The sequence below is a fragment of the Xenopus laevis genome, chromosome 5S (assembly GCF_017654675.1).
Source record: "Xenopus laevis strain J_2021 chromosome 5S, Xenopus_laevis_v10.1, whole genome shotgun sequence".
Lineage (NCBI taxonomy): Eukaryota > Metazoa > Chordata > Amphibia > Anura > Pipidae > Xenopus > Xenopus laevis.
In genome coordinates this window covers 60,991,059-61,006,142 of record NC_054380.1, presented here as the reverse complement: position 1 = coordinate 61,006,142, position 15,084 = coordinate 60,991,059, and positions in this window count along the sequence as shown.

Here is a 15,084-nt window from a genome sequence, read left to right as displayed (position 1 = left end):
ACCCTTTAGTGAATTTGCCCCTTGGTGCCTCTATAATTGCTTTGCCTCTCAGAATAGAAATGACAATCTGCTGGATTGTCCATTCTCCACCCCACCATTATTTTAGAAGTTTAGGAAAAACTCTCTGCAGATTTACAATTTAGTACACGTATAGGATCTGTTATCCAGAAACCCATTATCCAGAAAGCTCCAGATTATGGGAAGCCCATCTCCCATAGACTCCATTTTAATCAAATAATTCACATTTTTGAAAATATTTTCCTTTTTGTCTGTAATAATAAAACAGTACCTTGTACTTCTAAGTTATTATTCATCTTTACTGGAGGCAAACAATTATTGGGTTTGATTAATCTTAAAATTATTTTTTTTAGCAGACTTAAAAATGGCCATACACTATACGATCAGTACATTTGGTGAGGACATCAAACAAGGGGATCTTTCCACCAATACTGTATGCCCACCACAAGGCAGGGCGATATTGGGCTAATCCAATTTTATGGCCCTAGAGCCAACGATGGGAATAGCCACCGAGGGGATGAGGACCACATCAATTGCAGATGTGGTCCTCGATCGCAGGGAAAAACATGCACAATTGTTATCTGGCCTGTTTTTTTGCCAGATATAGGTCAGGGAGGCCGTTGGAAAGCTCCATACACTGGCAGAAGCTGCCAAATCAGTCTAAAAGACCCAAATTGGCAGCTTAAATCTGCCTATGGCCACTTTTTAGCCATGGAGATCTATATTACAGAAAGGCCCCTTATCCGGAAATCCCCATGTCCCAAGCTTTCTGGATAACATGTCCCATACCTGTATTGTACTCTGCGGTGCATTTTGAACACGTGTTTTGCATTTAACATGTGGAGAAAACACTGCCACTTCTTGGCACAGTGGAAGAATCTACAGTTCAGCCTCAGAAACAGAGCAGCACTACATACAGGGTAGTCATGCTGAGTAGGTGAGCAAAGCATTTTCAGATACCCACAACTGTCATGTGCCTCTTAGTTTTAGAGAAGACTTACACAATAATATGAAGCAATTAGGCTTGCAGTTATTTAGCATTAAAGAAGACAAACTCATTTAGATGTGCTGATTAAAGGTATTGAAACAGGATTTACTTTGTTTATTTTGTTCAAGGAGGAAATAGTGTAAGTGTAGGAAGTTTCATATAACAGGCATCATCTAAGTGTGCGCTTTGTGCATAAATGTGTTGTGATCTTTGTTTTGATCATTATGCCCAAATGGTTCAGGTATAAAAATAAGGGGATGCAGCGGATGCATTTGAAAAACACACTGACATCTGTGCTAATGTTATGGGCTGGTGGTTAAAGGAAAGCAATGTTTCTCTTTGCTGATATGATTCATATTTTTACATTAAAGTGATACAAATATATATCTAATAAAATAATTGTATTAGTATATAGAAGGACTAGGGTGTGGGCTGGAGTAAAGATCTAAATAGTACTTCAACCTATGAAAACGTTGCACCAACCCCAGCCAAGCATGGAAATAGTGCAGGCACATAGGTTTTTCAGTTGGCACTAAAACATAGGAAGAAAACATAATGATAAAAAATAACATGGCAATGGAATGTATCCCCCCCCCTTCAGCACAGCAAACCATCCACTCCCCACCCACAGGCACCCCATGGGGGTCTACTTCTTCTATAGTTATGGCAAAGAACGCAAATGCTAACATTTAAGCAGAGCAAAAAAGTTGGTTTCAAACGAATAATGCATTTTTATTCAACAAGGTTGTAAAATTGTCACTATTTCAACTTAAACATCAACTTGCTTGAATACACCCCCACCAACTTCTATAAAAAATCTTTTTTTAGCTGGTGGAGTTTTTCATGAACATTATAGTGATTTTTTTACTTCAAAATTTCTCATTTGCAAGAAAGCCATTATTCTACAGTGGCTTCAACCAAAACCTCCAACATTTACCTACTGGCTGAACTTAGTTAATCGTATATTGCCACTTGTAAAACTCACGTATGAAGCACGGGGCTCTCCAGCTAAATTTGATAAGATATGGGAGAGCTGGTTTAAGTTATACCCTATTTCTACAACTCTATAAATATATGCTATATCTATTTGTTTATAACACATATGTGACTGAAAAGTGCAATGCTGTTAATTTTGCCAACTGATAAATAAAAAACTTAAAAAAAAAATAATTTGGAATATATATATATATATATATATATATATATATGTAATTTGTGTTTTTCTTTTACACATACTACAGAATGGCTAATTATCTTCCTTGGATTAAGAAGACACAGCTTAAAAGTAGGAGATAGAATAGTGCTTGAAATCACTGTATCAGCTATACTCGCTCAGTATTTAGCAAGCTAGTGTAGGAAGTAGCTGGCCATTTTAAAATCCATTTAAAAATTTCAGCGATGGTGGGATAGTGTGGGCATGAGTAACAGAGAAGTAAACAGGGTCTAGAGAAAGGGTCCCCAACCTTTTTCTTTACCCTGAGCCACATTCAAATATGAAAGAAAGTTGGAGAGCAACAAAAGCATGCTAAAAGTTCTTGTGGACTATTATTATTATTTTATTTATTATTATTAACATGTATTTATATAGCACCAACATATTGCGTAGCACTGTAAAGTAAATGTGATTATACAACTAAATCACATGAATTACATAGAACATATACATAGAACATATGGAGTTACATACATCACAATCAATACAGGTACAAAAAGGTGAGGAAGGCCCTATGCATAGGCATACACTCTAAAGGGAAGGGAGTAATACACAAGGTGTGGGAGTGGGCAAGATCGAATTAAGTGGGTGAGAAATGTGGTACTGTATTTGGTGTTGCGTTTGGTAGGTAAGCAGAGTGAGGGTAGGCTTCTCGAAAGAAGTGCGTTTTAAGAGATTTCTTGAAAGCAGAAAGGTTGGGAGAAAGTCAGACAGACTGTGGGAGAGAGTTCCATTGGAGGGGTGCAGCCCTTGCAAAGTCTTGAATGCGAGAATGTGAGGAGGTAATGAGAGAAGAGTTGAGTAGCAGGTCAGTAGAGGAGCATAGTAAGCGGTTGGGTGAGTATATAGAGATGAGTTCAGAGATGTAGGGTGGGGCAGAGTTATAAAGTGCTTTGAAAGTCATTGTCATTAATTTGAATTTGATTCTGAAAGGTAACGGAAGCCAGTGCAGGGATTGACAGAATGGCGAGGCAGAGGAGGAGCGGTTGCTGAGGTTTATGAGCCTCGCAGCAGTGTTCATTATGGACTGTGGAGGTGACAGTCTCTGGAGGGGAAGGCCAATTTAAAGAGAGTTACAGTAGTCTAGACGTGATATGACGAGAGAGTGAATAAGAATTTTGGCAGCATCTTGGGTGATAAATGATCATATTTTGGATATGTTCCTTAGGTGGAAGTGACATGATTTAATAAGTGACTGGTTATGAGGAGTGAATGACAGGGCAGAATTTAGGATAACCCCAAGGCACCGGGCCTGGGGAGAGGGGGTGATAGTGGAATTGTTAACTATGATGGATACTTCCGGAATGTTATTGGTGTTAGTTGGAGGAAAGAGAACCATTTCAGTTTTAGAAAGGTAGAGATAGCGGACAGGCAGGAGGAGATGCGAGTTAGGAGTTCTGGGTTGAGATCAGGAGATGAGAGATAGATCTGAGTATCGTCAGCAAAGAGGTGGTAGTGGAAACCATACGAGTTGATTAATTTGCCGAGGGAGGAAGTATAGAGGGAGAATAGTAATGGTCCCAGGACAGAGCCTTGAGGAACTCCAACAGAAAGAGGTAGGGAAGAAGATGATACTCAGTGGCGTAACTAGATATTACTGGGCCCCACAGCAAATTATTTTTCAGGCCCCCAAAATGTTTAGAGGTTGACTTGTTTCTCCAATATTTATTGAAATTTTATATGAATTAGGGCCTCATGGGGCCCCTATACCTTCTGGGCCCCCCTGCAGCCGCAGGGTCTGCTTCCTCTATAGTTACGCCCCTGATGATACTCCATTGTAGGAGACACTGAATGAACGATTGGTGTTGTAGGAAGAGAATCAGGACAGGGCTGTGTCACGAAGGCCAAGCAAATGGAGGGACTGGAGGAGGAGAGGGTGATCTACAGTGTCAAATGCAGCTGTGAGATCAAGCAGTATTAGTAGTGAGAAATGATTGTTGGCTTTAGCGGTTAAAAGGTCATTAGTTAGTCAGGGCAGTTTCCGTGGAGTGTTGTGGCTTAAAACCAGATTGTAGGGGGTCCAGCAGGTTAGGAATGAGGTTAGTTGGTTGTAGACTAGGCGCTCAAGTAGTTTAGAGATGAAAGGTAGCAGAGAGATAGGTCGGAGGTTGTCAAGATTGGAGGGATCAAGAGAGGGTTTTTTCAGAATGGGGGTGACAAGAGCATGTTTTAGTTGAGAAGGAAACAGTCCAGTTGAGAGCGAAAGATTAAATAGGTGAGTTAAAGGGGACCCGTCACCTAAAAAAATTATTCAAAATCCTATTTTATCACATTAGTCAAGCAAAATGAACTTTAATTACACTATATAAATTATTTGAATCTTGCTTCCTTCAGTCTGGGAATTCAAAATTATACGAAGCAGGCAGCAGCCATTTTGTGGACACTATTATTAAGACAAGCCTTGCATCATCTCAGAATCTTGTTTGTGCACCAGAATGGGGGACCAAATGTCCATCCCAATGCCCTGGCTACACAATTAAATGGTAAAGAGAACGGGGGAATGTGTGGAGAGCAGTGACATCTAGGAAGTGCTGAATGGAAAGTGAAAGTAATTGTCTGCCCCGCCTCTATGCCACTGGCATAGAGGAGTGGCAGACAATATTTGATTGACAGCTGAGATTTTTAAATGAGCTTACAACAGCTATGAATGCTTTAATAAAAAATAGAAATTGGATTTCATGTTTAATTTGAAAAGGACTTTTATTATACAGATTTTTGTGTCTGGGTGACAGGTCCACTTTAAGGCTTTGATTAGACAAGGATTGGTATTGTGGAGAAGTTTTGAGGGAATTGGATCAAGCGGGCAGGTGGTAAGGTAAGAAGAGGCCAAAAGCTTTGAGACTTCCTCATCAGTAACAGGGGTGAAGGAGCACAGGAGAGACTGGGGAGTGTGGAGGGAGGGTGGTGGAAATCTAGGGGGGGTTGAGTAGTGTAATGTCCCTTCTGATGTCAATTTTGTTTTTGAAGTGCTCAGCAATATTACTAGCCCCTATGTAGACTGACAGCCTATAGGAGGTTCTGTTTGGCAGTACACATGTTTTTATGCAACCAAAACTTGCCTCCAAGCCTTGGAATACAAAAATAAGCTCCTGCTTTAAGGCCACTGGAAGCAATATCCAAAGGGACGGAAAGCAACATGGTTCTCACAAGCCACTGGTTGGAGATTACTGGTCCAGAGAATGAGCCTAAATCAAGAAGAAATGCTATCCGAGCAGTATTGCCTTTAGTGAGGAGCTACAGGAGCTATCTATCTATCTATCATCTATCTATCTATCTATCTATCTATCTATCTATCTATCTATCTATCTATCTATCTATCTATCTATCTATCTATCTACAGTATCTATCTATCTATCTATCTATCTATCAATCTATCTATCTATCTATCTATCTATCTATCTATCTATCTATCTATCTATCATCTATCTATCTATCTATCTATCTATCTATCTATCTATCTATCTATCTATCTATCTATCTATATCTATCATCATCTATCATCCATCATGCATCTATCTATATATCTATACATATATCCACATTTTCTCATATGAAGCATCATATTAGCTAGTTTTCATTGCCACCAATTTGCTTCAGACGGGAAGTCACATTATAGTCTGTGTAAAGACACTGGTAGGGCTCTTTCCAGTTTTCAAATGAGGGTCACTGATCCCATCTATTAACCCTTTAAGTGCCAGCAGAATTTCACATTTTGGTTACGCGAAATGCCAGCCGTTTTTGAAACATTTTGTGCTCTCTCACTTTAGGGGCATTTTCTGAGGGGAAACCTATAGTTTACCTAGGAAAACTATACATTGTTTTTTTCGGTAGAAACTGAGCTTTCTAAATCTGCCTGAGTTTTCATGTATTTCCACCTGTGCAAAAAAATTTATAGTGCTAAATACCAAAAAAAAAAGAAAAATTACCATTTTTCTTCGTATATCAATTTATACCAGAAAAATATTTCATTTTACGGATGAAAATCCAACTGATTTGGAAAGCCTTATGTCTCTCGAACGTGCCAATACCAGATATGTATAGTTTTAGGGAGATTTAGGACTTCTGTACCTCAAAAACTCCCGGCAGTATATTGCCGAATTTTGAAAGCACTAAGGCAGAAAACGGCATGCTTTAGATTCCAAGGCAAAAACTCCTGAAACCGTAGGTTTACCCCAGAAAACCATACATTTTTGAAAAGTACACATTCTGCCGATTACAAAATGGGTAACTATGTCTCTCTACTCCCAACTACCAAACATAAAAGCTTGTCTGAACATAGCGGTTCTTCAAAAAAAAATTCAAAATTCTGAAAAATCATTTCAAAGGTTTTATTTTGCTGCTCCGCATATCCCAAACTATATTAGGTACCAAGAAAAAGCACCTGAAATATGATTGCCAGGGGTCCACTGAACAGTTTGATACCCATTATGCATAGGTTTACCAAAGTATCTGGCATTTAGAGACACCAATATGAAGTTAGCACATCCAAATTGATCAGGACTTTACTTCAGCTACTGAGAAATCAACACATTGACTGCATTTTTTTTGGGGTAAAAACACAGAAATATATGTTTACCCCCCAAACCCATATATTTTTGGAAAGTACACATTCTACCGAATCTAAAATGGGTAGAATGTGTACTAAAATGCCTTTCTGCTCCAAACTACTGAGTCGCAAGGCTTTCCCAAAATTGTCGGTTTTGGTGAAATATGTGAAAATTGCCTCAAACCTTCAACTTCCCAGCACCATATCACCCATGTATCATTATGCACTAAGAAAAAGCACCCTAAATATGATTGCCATGGTTCCTCTGAACATTTTGGTGGCCATTGTTCATAGGTTTACCAAAGTATCTGGCATTTAGAGGCCCCAAAATGAAGTTAGCGCATACAAACAGTCCCGTGGGTAACTTCAGCTAATGAAAAATCAACACATTGACTGCATTTTTGTGGGGTAAAAACACAGAAATATATGTTTACCCCCAAAACCCATATATTTTTGGAAAGTACACATTCTACCGAATCTAAAATGGGTACCCATGCCTTTCTGCTCCAAACTACTGAGTCGCAAGGCTTTCCCACAATTGTCGGTTTTGGTGAAATATGTGAAAATTGCCTCAAACCTTCAACTTCTCAGCACCATATCACCCATGTATCGTTATGCACCAAGAAAAAGCACCCTAAATATGATTGCCAGGGTTCCTCCAAACAGTTTGGTGGCCATTGTTCCTAGGTTTACCAAAGTATCTGGCATTTAGAGGCCCAAAAATGAAGTTAGCGCATACAAACAGTCCCGTGGGTAACTTCAGCTAATGAAAAATCAACACATTGACTGCATTTTTGTGGGGTAAAAACACAGAAATATATGTTTACCCCCAAAACCCATATATTTTTGGAAAGTACACATTCTACCGAATCTAAAATGGGTACCCATGCCTTTTTGCTCCAAACTACTGAGTCGCAAGGCTTTCCCAAAATTGTCGGTTTTGGTGAAATATGTGAAAATTGCCTCAAACCTTCAACTTCCCAGCACCATATCACCCATGTATCATTATGCACTAAGAAAAAGCACCCTAAATATGATTGCCATGGTTCCTCTGAACATTTTGGTGGCCATTGTTCATAGGTTACCAAAGTATCTGGCATTTAGAGGCCCCAAAATGAAGTTAGCGCATACAAACAGTCCCGTGGGTAACTTCAGCTAATGAAAAATCAACACATTGACTGCATTTTTGTGGGGTAAAAACACAGAAATATATGTTTACCCCCAAAACCCATATATTTTTGGAAAGTACACATTCTACCGAATCTAAAATGGGTACCCATGCCTTTCTGCTCCAAATTACTGAGTCGCAAGGCTTTCCCACAATTGTCGGTTTTGGTGAAATATGTGAAAATTGCCTCAAACCTTCAACTTCTCAGCACCATATCACCCATGTATCGTTATGCACCAAGAAAAAGCACCCTAAATATGATTGCCAGGGTTCCTCCAAACAGTTTGGTGGCCATTGTTCCTAGGTTTACCAAAGTATCTGGCATTTAGAGGCCCCAAAATGAAGTTAGCGCATACAAACAGTCCCGTGGGTAACTTCAGCTAATGAAAAATCAACACATTGACTGCATTTTTGTGAGGTAAAAACACAGAAATATATGTTTACCCCCAAAACCCATATATTTTTGGAAAGTACACATTCTACCGAATCTAAAATGGGTACCCATGCCTTTCTGCTCCAAACTACTGAGTCGCAAGGCTTTCCCACAATTGTCGGTTTTGGTGAAATATCTGAAAATTGCCTCAAAGCTTCAACTTCTCAGCACCATATCGCCCATGTATCGTTACGCACCAAGATAAAGCACCCTAAATATGATTGCCAGGGTTCCTCCGAACAGTTTGGTGGCCATTGTTCCTAGGTTTACCAAAGTATCTGGCATTTAGAGGCCCCAAAATGAAGTTAGCGCATACAAACAGTCCCGTGGGTAACTTCAGCTAATGAAAAATCAACACATTGACTGCATTTTTGTGGGGTAAAAACACAAAAATATATGTTTACCCCCAAAACCCATATATTTTTGGAAAGTACACATTCTACCGAATCTAAAATGGGTACCCATGCCTTTCTGCTCCAAACTACTGAGTCGCAAGGCTTTCCCACAATTGTCTGTTTTGGTGAAATATCTGAAAATTGCCTCAAAGCTTCAACTTCTCAGTACCATATCACCCATGTATCGTTACGCACCAAGAAAAAGCACCCTAAATATGATTGCCAGGGTTCCTCCAAACAGTTTGGTGGCCATTGTTCATAGGTTTACCAAAGTATCTGGCATTTAGAGGCCCCAAAATGAAGTTAGCGCATACAAACAGTCCCGTGGGTAACTTCAGCTAATGAAAAATCAACACATTGACTGCATTTTTGTGGGGTAAAAACAGAAATATATGTTGACCCCCCAAACCCATATATTTTTGGAAAGTACACATTCTACCGAATCTAAAATGGGTACCCATGCCTTTCTGCTCCAAACTACTGAGTCGCAAGTCTTTCCCACAATTGTCGGTTTTGGTGAAATATCTGAAAATTGCCTCAAAGCTTCAACTTCTCAGCACCATATCACCCATGTATCGTTACGCACCAAGAAAAAGCACCCTAAATATGATTGCCAGGGTTCCTCCAAACAGTTTGGTGGCCATTGTTCATAGGTTTACCAAAGTATCTGGCATTTAGAGGCCTCAAAATGAAGTTAGCGCAGACAAATAGTCCTGTAGGTAACTTCATCTAATGAGAAATCAACACATTGACTGCATTTTTGTGGGGTAAAAACACAGAAATATATGTTTACCCCCCAAACCCATATATTTTTGGAAAGTACACATTCTACTGAATCTAAAATGGGTACCCATGCCTTTCTGCTCCAAACTACTGAGTCGCAAGGCTTTCCCAAAGTTGTCAGTTTTGGTGAAATATCTGAAAATTGCCTCAAAGCTGCAACTTCCCAGCACTATATCACCCATGTATCATTACGTACTAAGAAAAAGCACCCTAAATATGATTGCCAGGGTTCCTCTGAACATTTTGGTGGCCATTGTTCATAAGTTTACCAAAGTATCTGGCATTTAGAGGCCCCAAAATTAAGTTAGCGCATACAAACAGTCCCGTGTGTAACCAGCTAATGAAAAATCAACACATTGACTGCATTTTTGTGGGGTAAAAACACAGAAATATATGTTTGCCCCCCAAAACCCATATAGTTTTGGAAAGTACACATTCTACCGAATCTAAAATGGGTACCCATGCCTTTCTGCTCCAAACTACTGAGTCGCAAGGCTTTGCCAAATTTGGCGGTTTTGGTGAAATATCTGGAAATTGCCTCAAAGCTTCAACTTTCCAGCATCGTATTGTCCATGTATCATTACCAGCATAAAGCATCCTAAATATAAACATAGGGGTCTACTAAACAGTTTGATGCCCAATGTGCATAGATATACCAAACTTTGTGGCGCACAGAGACCCCCAAATGACAATATGTATAGACATTTTCACGGCTGACGCGCTTGCTGCTTCAATATAACCACCTGGTGTGTGTATTATGCGACATTAGACCACCTAACAGTACAGAGACCCCAGAAAACCATATATTTTCAGAAAGTACACATTCTGACGAATCCAATATGGGTAAATAAGTGTTTCTACTGCAAACTGCCAAACTGCAAAGCAATGCTGAAAATAACAGTTTTTATCAAATTTCAGAAAATCGTCACAAAGCTTGAATTCTACCCCATTATATGCCACACATTTCGTAACTTATCAGCATAAAACATCCTAAATATGAACGCCAGGGGTCTACTGAACACTTTGATGCCCAATATGCATAGATATACCAAACTATGTGGCGCACAGAGACCCCCAAATGACAATAGTGTATATACATTTTCACGGCTGACGCGCTGGCTGCTGCAATATAAGCACCTGGTGTGTGTATTATGCAACATTAGACCCCCCTAACAGTACAGAGACCCCAGAAAACCATATATTTTCAGAAAGTACACATTCTGACGAATCCAATATGGGTAAATAAGTGTTTCTACTGCAAACTGCCAAACTGCAAAGCAATGCTGAACATAACGGTTTTTATCAAATTTCTGAAAATCGTCACAAAGCTTGAATTTGACCCCATTATATGCCACACATTTCGTAACGTATCAGCATAAAACATCCTAAATATGAACGCCAGGGGTCTACTGAACACTTTGATGCCCAATATGCATAGATATACCAAACTATGTGGCGCACAGAGACCCCCAAATGACAATAGTGTATATACATTTTCACGGCTGACGCGCTGGCTGCTGCAATATGAGCACCTGGTGTGTGTATTATGCGACATTAGACCCCCTAACAGTACAGAGACCCCAGAAAACCATATATTTTCAGAAAGTACACATTCTGACGAATCCAATATGGGTAAATAAGTGTTTCTACTGCAAACTGCCAAACTGCAAAGCAATGCTGAACATAACGGTTTTTATCAAATTTCGGAAAATCGTCACAAAGCTTGAATTCTACCCCATTATATGCCACACATTTCGTAACTTATGAGCATAAAACATCCTAAATATGAACGCCAGGGGTCTACTGAACACTTTGATGCCCAGTATGCATAGATATACCAAACTATGTGGCGCACAGAGACCCCCAAATGACAATAGTGTATATACATTTTCACGGCTGATGCGCTGGCTGCTGCAATATAAGCACCTGGTGTGTGTATTATGCAACATTAGACCCCCCTAACAGCACAGAGACCCCAGAAAACCATATATTTTCAGAAAGTACACATTCTGACGAATCCAATATGGGTAAATAAGTGTTTCTACTGCAAACTGCCAAACTGCAAAGCAATGCTGAACATAACGGTTTTTATCAAATTTCTGAAAATCGTCACAAAGCTTGAATTTTACCCCATTATATGCCACACATTTCGTAATGTATCAGCATAAAACATCCTAAATATGAACGCCAGGGGTCTACTGAACACTTTGATGCCCAATATGCATAGATATACCAAACTATGTGGCGCACAGAGACCCCCAAATAACAATAGTGTATATACATTTTCAAGGCTGATGCGCTGGCTGCTGCAATATAAGCACCTGGTGTGTGTATTATGCGACATTAGACCCCCCCCTAACAGTACACAGACCCCAGAAAACCATATATTTTCAGAAAGTACACTTTCTGACGAATCCAATATGGGTAAATAAGTGTTTCTACTGCAAACTGCCAAACTGCAAAGCAATGCTGAACATAACGGTTTTTATCAAATTTCGGAAAATCGTCACAAAGCTTGAATTCTACCCCATTATATGCCACACATTTCGTAACTTATCAGCATAAAACATCCTAAATATGAATGCCAGGGGTCTACTGAACACTTTGATGCCCAATATGCATAGATATACCAAACTATGTGGCGCACAGAGACCCCCAAATGACAATAGTGTATATACATTTTCACGGCTGGCGCGCTGGCTGCTGCAATATGAGCACCTGGTGTGTGTATTATGCGACATTAGACCCCCCTAACAGTACAGAGACCCCAGAAAACCATATATTTTCAGAAAGTACACATTCTGACGAATCCAATATGGGTAAATAAGTGTTTCTACTGCAAACTGCCAAACTGCAAAGCAATGCTGAACATAACGGTTTTTATCAAATTTCGGAAAATCGTCACAAAGCTTGAATTCTACCCCATTATATGCCACACATTTCGTAACTTATCAGCATAAAACATCCTAAATATGAACGCCAGGGGTCTACTGAACACTTTGATGCCCAGTATGCATAGATATACCAAACTATGTGGCGCACAGAGACCCCCAAATGACAATAGTGTATATACATTTTCAAGGCTGATGCGCTGGCTGCTGCAATATAAGCACCTGGTGTGTGTATTATGCAACATTCGACCCCCCTAACAGTACAGAGACCCCAGAAAACCATATATTTTCAGAAAGTACACATTCTGACGAATCCAATATGGGTAAATAAGTGTTTCTACTGCAAACTGTCAAACTGCAAAGCAATGCTGAACATAACGGTTTTTATCAAATTTCTGAAAATCGTCACAAAGCTTGAATTTTACCCCATTATATGCCACACATTTCGTAACGTATCAGCATAAAACATCCTAAATATGAACGCCAGGGGTCTACTGAACACTTTGATGCCCAATATGCATAGATATACCAAACTATGTGGCGCACAGAGACCCCCAAATGACAATAGTGTATATACATTTTCACGGCTGACGCGCTGGCTGCTGCAATATGAGCACCTGGTGTGTGTATTATGCGACATTAGACCCCCCTAACAGTACAGAGACCCCAGAAAACCATATATTTTCAGAAAGTACACATTCTGACGAATCCAATATGGGTAAATAAGTGTTTCTACTGCAAACTGTCAAACTGCAAAGCAATGCTGAACGTAACGGTTTTTATCAAATTTCTGAAAATCGTCACAAAGCTTCAATTCTACCCCATTATATGCCACACATTTCGTAACTTATCAGCATAAAACATCCTAAATATGAACGCCAGGGGTCTACTGAACACTTTGATGCCCAGTATGCATAGATATACCAAACTATGTGGCGCACAGAGACCCCCAAATGGATATATAGTAGAAAAAATTTACAAGGCAAAACAAAATAAGGCAGTAAAGAGTGAAATGCAAAAAAATCCAATAAAACCACAAAAATCAATGTTTTTTTTTCCAGACTAGTGTTATCGGCCGTCAGAATCACAGTTTGAATATTTTAGCTGGGCCAAACAGGTTATACGGCTAGAAACAAGTGAACACAACATACGCAGAGCTGAAAATGCAATAAAATGGCAAAAAATTCAATAAAATGGCTAAAAATGCACCAAAATACCCAAAATTGCAATATAATCACCGAAATAACATACAAAAGGTATTGCACAGTACGGTTAGCGAATACGCTATTCGTAATGGCAATAAAACATTTTTTTCAGCCAAAAAAAGAAACGTTGCGATAAGAAAAAAAAAAAAAAAGCCACAATGCCATGTATGTGCGTGTGCGTGTGTACAAATGGTAAATTACATGTTATGTGCGCGTGTGTGCGTGTGCACGTGTGTGTAAGTGCAGTGAGTGTAAGTGACCCCCCCAATCCCCAAAAATGTATGTGTAAGTGTGTGTAAGTGTGAATCTAAGTGTGTATTACTGTAATAAGTGTGTGTTGGTGTGTTTGTGTGTGTAATTGTTGCACTAACCTGAAAAAGTCGCTGGAGACTGTTGCACACGATCAGGAAGAGCCTCTGGAAGAGATCTGCGACGTCATCTGTGTCCCTGTGCTGTGGGGGCGGAGATCTCCGGCGCGGTGTAGGCTGCAGCAGCAGGACACGTAAGTAACACGTGCCTGCTGCTGTTTTTGGGCCCCTGGGCGATCGCGCCCCAGGGGCCACTCGATCCCCTGCTCTGCTCGTTGCCTAGGGGCAGGGGATCGTGAAGGAGCGGAGCGAGCGGCTCTAACAGCCGCTCCTCCGCTCGCAAACCCGGAAGTGCTGCAGAACGTAGAATCTACGATCTGTGGCACTTTGGTCCTTTGATCCACAGAACGTAGATTCTACGTTCTGTGGCACTTAAAGGGTTAAACAAATGCTCTGTAAGGCTACACATTTATTGTTATTGATACTTTTTATTACTTGCCCTCTATTCAGGCCTCTTCTATTCATATTTCAGTGTTTTGTTCATATCAATCCATGGTTGCTGGGGGAATTTGGCCCTTAGCAACCAGGTTGGTAAAATTAGAAACTGGACAGCTGTTAAATAAAAAGATAAATAACCCAAAAACCAAAAATAATAAAAAAGAAAACATATAGTAAATTGTCTCAGAATATCACTCTCTAAGTCATAAATGTTTATTTAAAGGATAACAACCCCCCCATAAGCATTCTTCTCCTTCAATCTCATTTAGGGCAGGTTCCAATAATGTAGCAACCAGGGGACTATATAAGCATGCCTTATCTGTGATCAAGTTTGTACTTTAATCTGAAGCTCCTGTGTTTGAGATTCCTTGCCCGCTTCCTGAACCCTTGCCTGCTTCTTGATTGTCTACCTGGTTTCTGCATTCCCTGTCTGTTCCTGCGTTCTTCCCAATTTCTGTCTATTGTGATTTGTGGTTTTGAATACTCTATTGTCGTCTTCCCTAGTTGGCTTCCTTTTTAGACTCTGCTTGCCTGCTCAGACCTTAGTCAATTATAAGACTATAAGAGTACCTCCCTCTGCTTACTCATATGAGGTTAATGCTCCTTGTTGTATTAACAGAATGTACAAAACACCATCT